Below are 13,056 nucleotides of genomic sequence, written 5' to 3' on the forward strand. Positions count from 1 at the left end.
GCCCAGACTGTGCCCAGGCCTTGTTATTCCCTTTCTAGTTCTCCTTCACAAAATCATGTTAACTTATTCCTCATTTCTTTCTCTTCTTATGGGTCTTTTTTATATGTTGTATTAAGTACTTACTAGAACAATCCTCCAGTAAGCCACAGAATTAATAGTAGTATACTATTTCTGTTTTTAGGACCCTACCTCCTCTCCAGTTAAAGCAAAGTCAGTCACCTCAGAAAATAACACCTGCGAAGATATAGACAGAAATGATTTGGTCCAGATGGTAATGTTTGGCAGTTGCCAAAAGACTCACATGACCAGAGCTTTAGGACAAATCAATTCCATCACACCTTTGCTTGGAGATGGGCTGAAAACAAAAACATGGTCAATTCCCAATGTCATTATAGTTTCTTTGATGTAGATTCTCACTCATTAGGGACATAGTTCTGGGACCAGAGATCAAAACAACTGGTCTTTATTATCCTTTGCTTGTTCCCTCTGACACTGCTTGCTCAAAGAAAACGAGGTGAATGATTTCAAACTTGGGTTCAGCTCTCCTGAGAAGTTTGTGGTTTCATGAGTTGGAAAACAGTACAGTCATTCCCAAGACTACTTTGTCCTATAGTGTTCATAGGATCCCCAGTTCCCAAAGCAGAGCTCTAAAAGCCATTCCTTCCAGTTCAACCAGCAGCCAAAAGTCAACCTTGATAAATACGATTTTAATAAGTGCTAGAAAATCAGGAAATTGCAGGCCCTTGGCTCTTGTGATTTTTATCATACCGAGTTCCCTACAGAGAGCTGAAGAAGAGCCAGTAATGTGTCATCCTTTCCATCAGAGTCCTGCAAAAAGTCTGTGTTGAAGAGACATTTTCCTGTCAGGTACTACTGTATATCAAATGTATCCACCTCTTGGAGAAAAAGATGAAATTAATTTGAAAACAAAGAGAAGAGTCTGTAGCAACACTGGCAGAGGACAAGGTTTATAAGCCGGCCCAAGAGTACTCCAAATCTACCATAAGGGAAACATCTGACAAAGAAAAATGTGTGCTGGCAACTCGTTTGATTGTAATTTCAATGAAAAATTGAAACCATACTTCCATGGGATTAAGCTTCCCTCATTCACCAGAAGGAGGTTCCTGTTAACAAATATGGACCATGTTAGCATCCTCCACACCTCTCCTCTCAGGCTGCTTGCCCGTAAGTACACATCGTGAGCTGGAGATGGAAGAAATCTCCTCAATGTGCTCAGACATGGTAGAGTTGGATTTTAATACGCTGAGGACTAAAGTGGTTGCAATGGTGGGAAAAAGTAGACATATGCCTTGCAGATGCAATATTAATTAGGGCAATAAATAGGCCCAAAGTGGTTCCCTTCCACAGAGATAATAAGGCTCTCTTGATAGTACACAGAAGAGGCTCATAGTTTACCTATTACAGTGTAACGATGCTGAATGGAGGGAAGACTCTTTAATTTATTTTCCCCATGGGTATGTATCTTCATTGTTGTCATACTCAGGACAATGGTATAAGGAAAATGGTCATATTCATGGTTTGCAAAAGAACAAATTTTTGGTAAAGAAAAACAATGCACCAAAACCCAACGGGTCCTTCACAGTATGTTTGCAAATACCAGAACTGTTTACAATATGTAAATATCTCAAGGAGTTAGTCAAAGCAGTGATAATTAATGTGTTTAAAGAGTAATGAAACTAAGACTGGTATATGGCAAATACAGCTGAGGGTTTAGCAAATGCAAGGGCTGGAAGAAGAAATTATTTTGCCTACATTTTTATTTATTTACTTTAAGTAGGACAGCTGCTTGCCCTGCATTATGGTCCCTGCTTACCTCTTTCACCGTACTCTGACCATCCACAGAAACACACAGATATTGACCTCCTGTGACTAGGTGTTGCGTAGAAAAAAAATCAGTCCTTGGGATGGAGAAAGGACTCTCTACTCCATTGCAGTTATTTCACTACATAAAGTATTGAATTATTTGGGAGTGTTTGTAAGAGAAATGCACATCTGGTGGGAGGAAGGAGAATGCATCTGAAGGTTAATCCCTTATGAAAGGGCCTCAGCCAAAGAATCTTCTATAGAGTGTGTGATGAAATACACTTTCCCTAGGTAGTTCTAATTATGCAGAAAAACGTCTAATGTTGCCCTGCCATGTCTACATTTTGTGTAAGTTCCCAAAGGCAGGAGTCGTGTCTTTTAAACATTGACTCTATTATCTGGCAGATGACTGATGCTCAGTTAGTAGAATCAAATAAAATACTCTTTATAGAAACTCTGCTTTTATACAATTCAAGAGAAAGCATGTTAAAATCAGAAGCCAAGGGTCTTTTCAATACAAAAATCAATAAGACTTGCTATAACCAAAGAAAAAGCAGCTAGGTTTTTGGGCATTACTAACTCTAGTCCCACCAACATCAGTCCAAGCCTGATTTGTTTTATGCATTTCTTTCATTACTTTAATGGGCAGCCTAAGGCTTGAAATTATCCTAAGGCTAAATGACTATGAGTGTGCACACCAGGAGGAATCACTCCAATAATTTCAACACTTTTCTGCCTGCATAACACCTTGTCTGGCCATAGTGGAAACAAGAAGTGGTTTATCATGTATCTCAGGATGTACAAAGGTAAATGCCACGCAGGGCACCGAAGATCCTATACATTTCTGACTGCCTCACCAGATTTTGTTCAGAAACTGTTCTTTAAAGAAGAGCTGTTCTTCCATGTTTTTCTGGGTCCCAGAAGGCAGGGCACAAGTCTTGGTAAAAGGAAGTTTATATTATAAATGGCCTGAGGGAGAATCTCTTTCCTCTGTGAATAGCTATTACAGCTCTACTAGATCATGATATTGCTTGGGGGCAGAAGGATGAAAGAAAACTCTGTTACCCTGGATAATTGAAAATGAGAGAAAAGAGTTGTTTTACGAAAGCTCTGTCTTTCCAGTGTACCAAAAGGTAAACTGAAGAAATGGAAATCACCAGAAATACAGAATACATGATCACAAAATGTGGGCCCTGGATCTGCAGCATCAGCATTACCAGGGAACCAGCTCCAAATGCAAATTCTTGGGACTCTTCCAGACCTACTGAATTAGAAACTAGAGGTGGAGCCAAGCAACCTGGGTTTTATCAAGCCCTCTAGATGATTCTGAAACTTGCTAAAATTTGAGGACCACTGCTGTGGACTGAGGACAATTGCAGAGAAGGGGTAACTGGGAACCAAAATGCCTGTTAGATGGCAAAGATTTGAGAAAACGGCAATAGCCAAAAGTTGGCACAGTGTAGATGAGAGCTGCAGACAGTGGACTAACAAAATAATATTTTAAAATTGCAATCCTTAAGTATGTATCCAGCTTGATCTGTAAAACAATGCCCTTATTGCATTCAGTATTTTTTGAACTTCTACTTTAATATTGAATAAGGTCTAAAGTTTTGGAATTAAGGAGAAACATGACATTTTACTTTTTAAGAACTATATCTAAATAGATATCAAGTATTAGAAACAAAATAAAGATCAAGTAACCTGAAGGTCAGCATGAAGAAGATTCAATGAGGATTTTTGTTCTTAACAGATTCTGGTTTAGTAATCAATAATCATTCTTCACAGGTGAATAGTTCTAAATTATAACAAAGAATTTTAGTTGAGTAGAGTTGTTAAGCAATGGAATTGTTATGGTTGACACAAATAAGGTGCATAATCTATTTTTTTTCTTTTTGGAGATCTTAAATCAATTCTTATCTTCTGGGATGGTTTACAAGCAATCCAACTGAATGGCAAAGATACATTACTTTCAAGTTTATCTTTTGATCTCAGTCTTTGATTTCATAAATACAATTTTCATAAAAATATATATTTCCCAGCCCTATATAATTTGATAAACAGGTCTTTTCCTTCTGAAGGGAACCCCAAAAACATTAGATGGTTGTTGAGGGATCAAGCATTTAACAGAATATATGCTGGAATATATATTTTTAAATAGTTTTAATATCTTGAGTTCTTGCATGAGAATATTTGTCTTACCTTGTTTCTTCCTAGCTGTGTGTCTTGAGGCAAGTCCCTTGATCTTTCTGAAATATATTCTTTATTTTTAATATGTATGTAATCATGCCTTTCTAGAAAGATAATGAGCTTTGATGGACTAATGCATGGTAAAGTTTATTTTGTGTGGTATATGAACAAAAGATATGGCTTTTAAAATGTAGAATATTCATATGCTTTAAAATGTGTCCTTGTAGAAGCATTTAACATAAGAATCTTTGAAGTATATATTGCCAAGATATACAATATTCTCTGAGGAATCTTTAATTTTTTATCAGTAAATTAAAATTTTTACTCTCTAATACAGTGGCACTTAGATTCTTCTGAAACTCTATTTTTTACATATTAAGTTTATGGGATTGAAATTGGCATTCTTAAGACTAGCCAAAAATGACCCTGGTAAGCATTATTTTCGCTTGAGCTAATACAAGGAGCAATTGTAAAGGGAATTCTTGTCCTTCTATGTTCACTTAGCAATTTATTGCCCAAAGTAGAGATGCTCAAAGAGCTGTTTTGTAATATCTCTGTCCTTCCAATATGTCAAAAGGCCAGGATGATGTAGCCTCTGGGAAAAATAAGACGTTTTGGGAGCTATAAACAGAACAGCAGCCTAAATGCTCAGGTGACCTGGAACCACAGACAGATCATCACACAAGGATTTGCCAAACAAGAGTGAAGGTCTTAAGACACAAACACAGCTGAGAAATGAGTTGATCTGATGAACTTTTACATGATTCATGTTAAGAATACAATGAAATACAAGGAGACCAGAGAGATTCATTGAGATCCTATTAAACTTTTATCACTCTTTAGTCCCCAGAGAATCTAGTTATCTGAAAAATATGACATATAATCTGGTTCACTCAACCTTTCAATGCTATTTCAATTTCCAGGAGGAACACTGCCCCCTGTCCCATTTTGCTGGTGGCAATATTTGATGAAATAATTCTATTTAAGAGTGATGTGTGGGAGTTGGGGGGCTAACTCTCTCCAAATCACCTACCACTTCTATGAAATCCTGGCTTTGTAGTCTATGCTGTTGAATTTTACAGGGAAGGATTTTTTTTTTTTTTTTGCGGTACGCGGGCCTCTCACTGTTGTGGCCTCTCCTGTTGCGGAGCACAGGCTCCGGACGCGCAGGCTCAGCGGCCACGGCTCACGGGCCCAGCCGCTCCGCGGCATGTGGGATCTTCCCGGACCGGGGCACGAACCCATGTCCCCTGCCTCGGCAGGCGGACTCTCAACCACTGTGCCACCAGAGAAGCCCGGATTTTTTTTTTACATTGGGAGAAAATCCAAAATAAAGAGACTTGGGAAATAGGACTCACTTCACTCTGCAGGGACAACAAAGGAGCTTCATACGTGCTGAGAGTGTACTTTCTTAAGTAGTTACATATTGTTTGCATCTGTTCATCTCTTGAGCACCTTCTATCTTTAGCATTTCTTTGGTTAGTGAAATTTCCATTAGCTTTAATTACATAAGAAAAACATCTTTCCAAAATGGCACCCATTTGAGTTGTCAGCCCTGTATCCTTCACTAAGGTAAATTATTTTGTGGCTGTTTCATATAACAGGAACCTCCTGAGAAAAATGCTAATAATGTAATCCCATTCATTTCATTCAACAGATATTTATTGCACGCAGATTAGGCTAAATGCTGGATACTTCTTAGTTCTCCTTCTGATTCTCACTGTTTATTACACATGCACTCTAGGCACCGATGTCCCTTTGACTATTAATTGGAAATTTTCAAAAAGACCATCAATTTCTATTTAAAATAATACTATTTATTTATGTACCCTACGTGGAAATAAAACAGGATGAAGAGTATGAATCCTGGGTTCTAGTCACAGTTCTGTCACCAAATCTTGCATGATCTTAAAGCAGTCCCTTAACCTCTGTGGTCTTGTGCGTCCTCCTGAGTAAAGCAAGCAGTTGGACTAGAAAACCACTAAGGTCTTTCTGGTTCTAGGACTTGTGGGTTCTCCATAGAATAGTGCACTGTCAAAATGTAATCTGAAATCTCTGTCTCCAAAGGCGGTTATGCTCCTGACAATTCCCACACAATATTTTGACCTCAGCATTCACTGACTGGGAGGAGGCACAGATCACTTGGGATGAACACTAGAGCCATAGCCTCAGAAATTATTTTTATCATACACTATGATAACTACTTCCTCCCCATTCGATGTCAACTCAATTTCTCACCTGAAAGTTAACTGTTCTATGGTCTGTCAGCTGCACACAGTCTGGTCAAACCTCTGATGGCTGGCTCCGGCTGTCAGCTGAGAAGCCGTTTAGAAAATATTTGGATCCTGGACATTGACTTTGGGGCTTTCTGATCCGGAGGGAGGTATCAAATATTATGTGGATCAGGGACTAAAACCCTTCCCAGCATAGTCAGGTTTCTGCTGTAATTGCGATGCTATAAACTGGATAGTAGCTGCCTCAGTGCTATGTGCCTCAATCTAGAAGTCTAGAATGGTTTGAATGGTCCAGGGGGAGCAAACTTTTGAGGCCCTCCAAAACGTAGAGCTCACAGCGACCCCCACCCCCACCAAGGCTGCACACAGCTGCTTGCAGCCTGCCTAACCTGTGTTGAACATTTCCTGACATATACTTAAGGCAGCTGCTCTTATATTTGCGGGGCCAGAGGGAAATAGAGAAGGAGACAGAAAAGTGAGAGAGAAGGAAAGGGAGGTCTTCATGTCCTGTATCCTCAAGGGGTTATCATCTGGATAAGTCTGAAAGTTCCTTCATTGTACAGACTCACTGTATTTCTCAGGATTAGAGAAATGATCCTCAATATACTTAACAACAATATCTGAAGCATTTCTGAAATCAAGTCTGTTATGTGGTCTAGTCCCAAGAGAGGAGATTAATCAGTCTTCTCCCGGCCTTTCATAGCTCCTTCACAAGCCCTACATCCCAGGACCCTTTCCCATCCCTCAGCCTCCCCCCCAGAAGCCCCCAACTCTCATTTCCCTTCTGACTCATATAGTGTGTGTGTCTGTCTCTCTCTGATTCTGTATGTGCTTTTTTCTGTGTGCTTCTCTCTATGGCTCCATGTGTTTGTCTAAGTGTGTCACTTTTTGTCTATCTTTCTCTGTCTCTCTGTCTCTTTCAGACTTTCCTTCCACCTCTCTTGGTCTGTGACTATGTGTGTTTCTCTTTCTGTGTTTCTATTTCTCCCTCCCTGTTTTCTTCCCCAAACCACTTCTGATCAAGCAGAAAATAAAACAAATTTAATGTTTCTAAAAACATATCTGCCACTGTTATTACTACCAATTCTTCTCTTAAAAATTAGTGTCACCATTTTCCATTCCCCACGCGCCTCACACTCACTGCACCTCAGACTGCTGTGCTTTTTTATTCTTTGTTCCCCAAATACCTTGAGCCCCTTGTCTTCAGGGAGGCAAATCTGAGGCTGGGTCTCCTGTCACTTGGCTGCCTTATGAATAAGCCCTCTGTTTGCTGCAAACCTTGGAATCTCAGCATTCTTGTTGCTGCCCATCAGACACAACCAAGTTGGTTCAGTAACACTAGGACCTCAGAGCTTCACAAATGAGTCTTGGTGCTCCGGCTGGGTGTCACGACTGAGACTCAGAGGTGGGAGAGTTCAGAACATTGGACCACCAGAGACCTCCGGGTCCCATGTAATATCAATTGGTGACAGCTCTCCCAGAGAGCTCCGTCTCAACGCTAAGACCCAGCTCCACTCAATGACCAGCAAGCTTCAGTGCTGGACACCCCATGCCAAACAACTAGCAAGACAGGAACACAACCCAACCCATTAGAAGAGAGGCTGCCTAAAATCATGACCAGTTCACAGACAACAAAAAGCATACCACCGGACGCAGTCCTGCCCACCAGAAAGACAGGATCCATCTTCAACCACCAGAACACAGGCACCAGTCTCCTCCACCAGGAAGCCTACACAAGCCGCTGAATCAACCTTACCCACTGGGGGCAGACACCAAAAACAATGGGAACCATGAACCTACAGCCTGCCAAAAGGAGACCCCAAACACAGTAAGTTAAGCAAAATGAGAAGACAGAAATACGCAGCAGATGAAAAAGCAAGGTAAAAACCCACCAGACCAAGAAAATTAAGAGGAAATAGGCAGTCTACCTGAAAAAGAATTCAGAGTAATGATAGTAAAGATGACCCAAATCTTGGAAATAGAAATAGAGATTATACAGGAAACGTTTAACAAGGCCCTAGAAGAACTAAAGAGCAAACAAACAATGATGAACAACAAAATAAATGAAATTTAAAATTCTCTAGAAGGAATCAATAGTCAAATAACTGAGGCAGAAGAATGGATAAGTGACCTGGAAGATAAAATAGTGGAAATAACTATTGCAGAGCAGAATAAAGAAAAAAGAATGAAAAGAATTGAGGATATTCTCAGAGACCTCTGGGACAACATTATACACAACAATATTTGAATTATAGGGGTCCCAGAAGAAGAAGAGAAAACAAAAGGGACTGAGAAAATATTTGAAGAGATTATAGTTGAAAACTTCCCTAATATGGGAAAGGAAACAGCAAGTCAACTCTAGGAAGCACAGAGAGTCTCATACAGGATAAATCCAAGGAGAAACACGCCAAGACACATATTAATCAAACTATCAAAAATTAAATACAAAGAAAAAATATTAAAAGCAGCAAGGGAAAAGCAACAAATAACATACAAAGGAATCTCCATGAGGTTAACAGCTGACCTTTCAGCAGAAACTCTGCAAGCCAGAAGGGAGTGGCAGGATATATTTAAAGTGATGAAAAGGAAAAACCTACAACCAAGATTACTCTACCCAGCAAGGATCTCATTCGGATTTCATGGAGAAATCAAAACCTTTACAGACAAGCAAAAGCGAAGAGAATTCAGCACTACCAAACCAGCTCTACAACAAATGCTAAAGGAACTTCTCTAGGCAAGAAACACAAGAGAAGGAAAAGGCCTGCCATAACAAACACAAAACAATTATGAAAATGGTAATAGGAACATACATATTGATCATTATGTTAAATGTAAATGAATTAAATGCTCCAACCAAAAGATACAGACTGGCTGAATGGATAGAAAAACAAGACCCATATATATGCTGTCTACAAGAGACCCACTTCAGACCTAGGGACACATACAGACTGAAAGTGAGGGGATGGAAGAAGATATTCCATGCAAATGGAAATCAAAAGAAACCCGGAGTAGCATTCTCACATCAGACAAAATAGACTGTAAAACAAAGACTATCACAAGAGACAAAGGACACTACATAATGACCAAGGGATCAATCCAAGAAGAAGATATAACAATTGTAAATATTTATGCATTCAACATAGGAGCACCTCAATACATAAGGCAAATCCTAACAGCCATAAAAGGGAAAATTGACAGTAACACCATAATAGTAGGGGACTTTAACATCCCAATTTCACCAATGGACAGATCAACCAAAATGAAAATAAATAAGAAAACACAAGCTTTAAATGACACATTAAACAAGATGGACTTAATTGACATTTATAGGACATTCCATCCAAAAAAACAGAATACACTTTCTTCTCATGTGCTCATGGAACATTTTCCAGGATAGATCATATCTTGGGTCACAAATCAAGCCTTGGTAAATTTAAGAAAATTGAAATCATATCAAGTATCTTTTCCGACCACAACACTATAAGACTACATATTAATTACAGAAGAAATCTGTAAAAAATGCAAACACATGGAGGGTAAACAATATGCTACTAAATAACCAAGAGATCATGAGGAAATCAAAAAATACCTAGAAACAAATGACAATGAAAACATGACAGCCCAAAATGTATGGGATGCAGCAAAAGCAGTTCTAAGAGGGAAGGTTATGGCAATACAATCCTACCTCAAGAAACAAGAAATCTCAAATAAACAACCTAAAGGTACACCTAAAGCAATTAGAGAAAGAAGAACAAAAAAACCCAAAGTTAGCAGAAGGAAAAAAATCATAAAGATCAGATCAGAAATAAATGAAAAAGAAATGAAGGAAACGATAGCAAAGATCAGTAAAACTAAAAGCTGTTTCTTTGAGAAGATAAACGAAATTGATAAACCACTAGGCAGACTCATCAAGAAAAGAAAGGAGAAGACTCAAATCAACAGAATTAGAAATGAAAAAGGAGAAATAACAACTGACACTGCAGAAATACAAAGGATCATGAGAGATTATGACAAGCAACTATATGCCAATAAAATGGACAACCTGGAAGAAATGGAGAAATTCTGAGAAAAGCACAACTTTCCAAGGCTGAATCAGGAAGAAATAGAAAATATAAACAGACCAATCACAAGCACTGAAATTGAAACTGTGATTAAAAATCTTCCAACAAAAAAAGCCCAGGACCAGATGGCTTCACCAGTGAATTCTATCAAACATTTAGAGAAGAGGTAATACCTATCCTTCTCAAACTCTTCCAAAATATAGCAGAGGGAGGAACACTCTCAAACTCATTCTACAAGGCCACCATCACCCTGATACCAAAACCAGACAAAGGTGTCACAAAAAAAGAAAACTATGGACCAATATCACTGATGAACATAGACAAAAATCCTCAACAAAATACTAGCACACAGAAATGGAAAGCACATTAAAAGGATCATACAGTATGATCAAATGGGGTTTATCTCAGGAATGCAAGGATTCTTCAATATACGCAATTCAATCAATGTGATATATTATATTAACAAATTGAAGGATAAAAACCATATGATCATCTCAATAGATGCAGAGAAAGCTTTTGACAAAATTCAACACCATTTATGATAAAAACTCTACAGAAAGTAGGCATAGGGGGAACTTACTTCAACATAATAAAGGACATATATGACAAACCCACAGCCAACATCATTCTCAATGGTGGAAAACTGAAACCATTTCCAGTAAGATCAGGAACAAGACAAGGTTGCCCACTCTCACCACTATTATTCAACATGGCTTTGCAAGTTTTAGCCACAGCAATCAGAGACGAAAAGGAAATAAAGGGAATTTACATTGGAAAAGAAGTAAAACTGTCACTGTTTGCAGATGACATGATACTACACATAGAGAATAGTAAACATGCTACTAGAAAACTGCTAGAGCTAATCAATGAATTTGGTAAAGTTGCAGGATACAAAATTAATGCACAGAAATGTCTTGCATTCCTATACACTAATGATGAAAAATCTGAAAGAGCAATTAAGGAAACACTCCCATTTACCACTGCAACAAAAAGAATAAAATACCAAGGAACAAACCTATCTAAGGAGACAAAAGACCTGTATGCAGAAAATTATAAGACACTGATGAAAGAAATTAAAGATGATACAAACAGATGGAGAGCTACACCATGTTCTTGGATTGGAAGAATCAACATTGTGAAAGTGACTACACTACCAAAAGCAATCTACAGATTCAATGCAATCCCTATCAAACTACCAATGGCATTTTTCACAGAAGTAGAAGAAAAAGTTTCACAATTTGTTTGGAAACACAAAAGACCCCGAATAGCCAAAGAAATCTTGAGAAAGAAATACGGAGCTGGAGGAATCAGGCTCCCTGACTTCAGACTATTGTACAAAGCTACAGTAATCAAGAGAGTATGGTACTGGCACAAAAACAGAAATATAGATCAATGGAATAGGATAGAAAGCCAAGAGATAAACCCATGTACATATGGTCACCTTATCTTTGATAAATGAGGCAAGAATATGCAATGGAGAAAAGACAGCCTCTTCAATAAGTGGTGCTGGGAAAACTGGACAGCTACATGTAAAAGAATGAAATTAGAACACTCCCTAACACCATACACAAAAATAAACTCAAAATGGGTTAAAGACCTAAATGTAAGGCCAGACACTATAAAACTCTTAGAGGAAAACAAAGCAGAACACACTATAACATAAATCACCCCAAGATCCTTTTTGACCCACCTCCTAGAGAAATGGAAATTAAAACAAATGGGACCTAATGAAACTTAAAAGCTTTTGCACAGCAAAGGAAACCATAAACAAGATGAAAAGACAACCCTCAGAATGGGAGAAAATATTTGCAAACGAAGCAATAGATAAAGTGTTAATCTCCGAAACATACAAGCAGCACATGTAGCTCAATTTCAAAAAAACAAACAACCCAATCCAAAAATGGGCAGAAGACCTAAATAGACATTTCTCCAAAGAAGATACAGATTGCCAACAAACACATGAAAGGATGCTCAACTTCACTAATCATTAGAGAAATGCAAATCAAAACTGCAATGAGGTATCACCTCACATGATCAGAATGGCCATCACCAAAAAACCTACAAACAATAAATGCTGGAGAGGGTGTGGAGAAAAGGGAACCCTCTTGTAGTGTTGGTGGGAATGTAAATTGATACAGCCACTATGGAGAACAGTACGCAGGAAGTTCCTTAAAAAACTAAAAACAGAGCTACCATATGACCCAGCAATCCCACTCCTGGGCATATACCCTGAGAAAACCATAATTTAAAAAGAGTCATGTACCACAATGTTCATTGCAGCACTATTTACAATAGCTAGGACATGGAAGCAGCCTAAGTGTCCATCGACAGTTAATGGATAAAGAAGATGTGGCACTTATATACAGTGGAATATTACTTGGCCATAAAAAGAAACGAAATTGAGTTATTTGTAGTGAGGTGGATGGACCTAGAGTTTGTCATAGAGAGTAAATTAAGTCAGAAAGTGAAAAACAATTACCATATGCTAGCACATATATATGGACTCTAAAAAAAGAAAATGCTTCTGAAGAACCTAGGGGCACACAGGAATAAAGACGCAGATGTAGAGAATGGACTTGAGGACATGGGGAGGGGAAGGGTAAGGTGGGAAGAAGTGAGAGAGTGGCATGGACATATATATACTACCAAATGTAAAATAGATAGCTAGTGGGAAGCAGCTGCATAGCACAGGGACATCAGCTCGGTGCTTTGTGACCACCTAGAGGGGTGGGATAGGGAGGGTGGGAGGG

Source organism: Delphinapterus leucas, chromosome 5 (assembly GCF_059928025.1).
Source record: "Delphinapterus leucas isolate spDelLeu-1000000601 "Yukka" chromosome 5, BTC_Dleu_Yukka2, whole genome shotgun sequence".
NCBI lineage: Eukaryota > Metazoa > Chordata > Mammalia > Artiodactyla > Monodontidae > Delphinapterus > Delphinapterus leucas.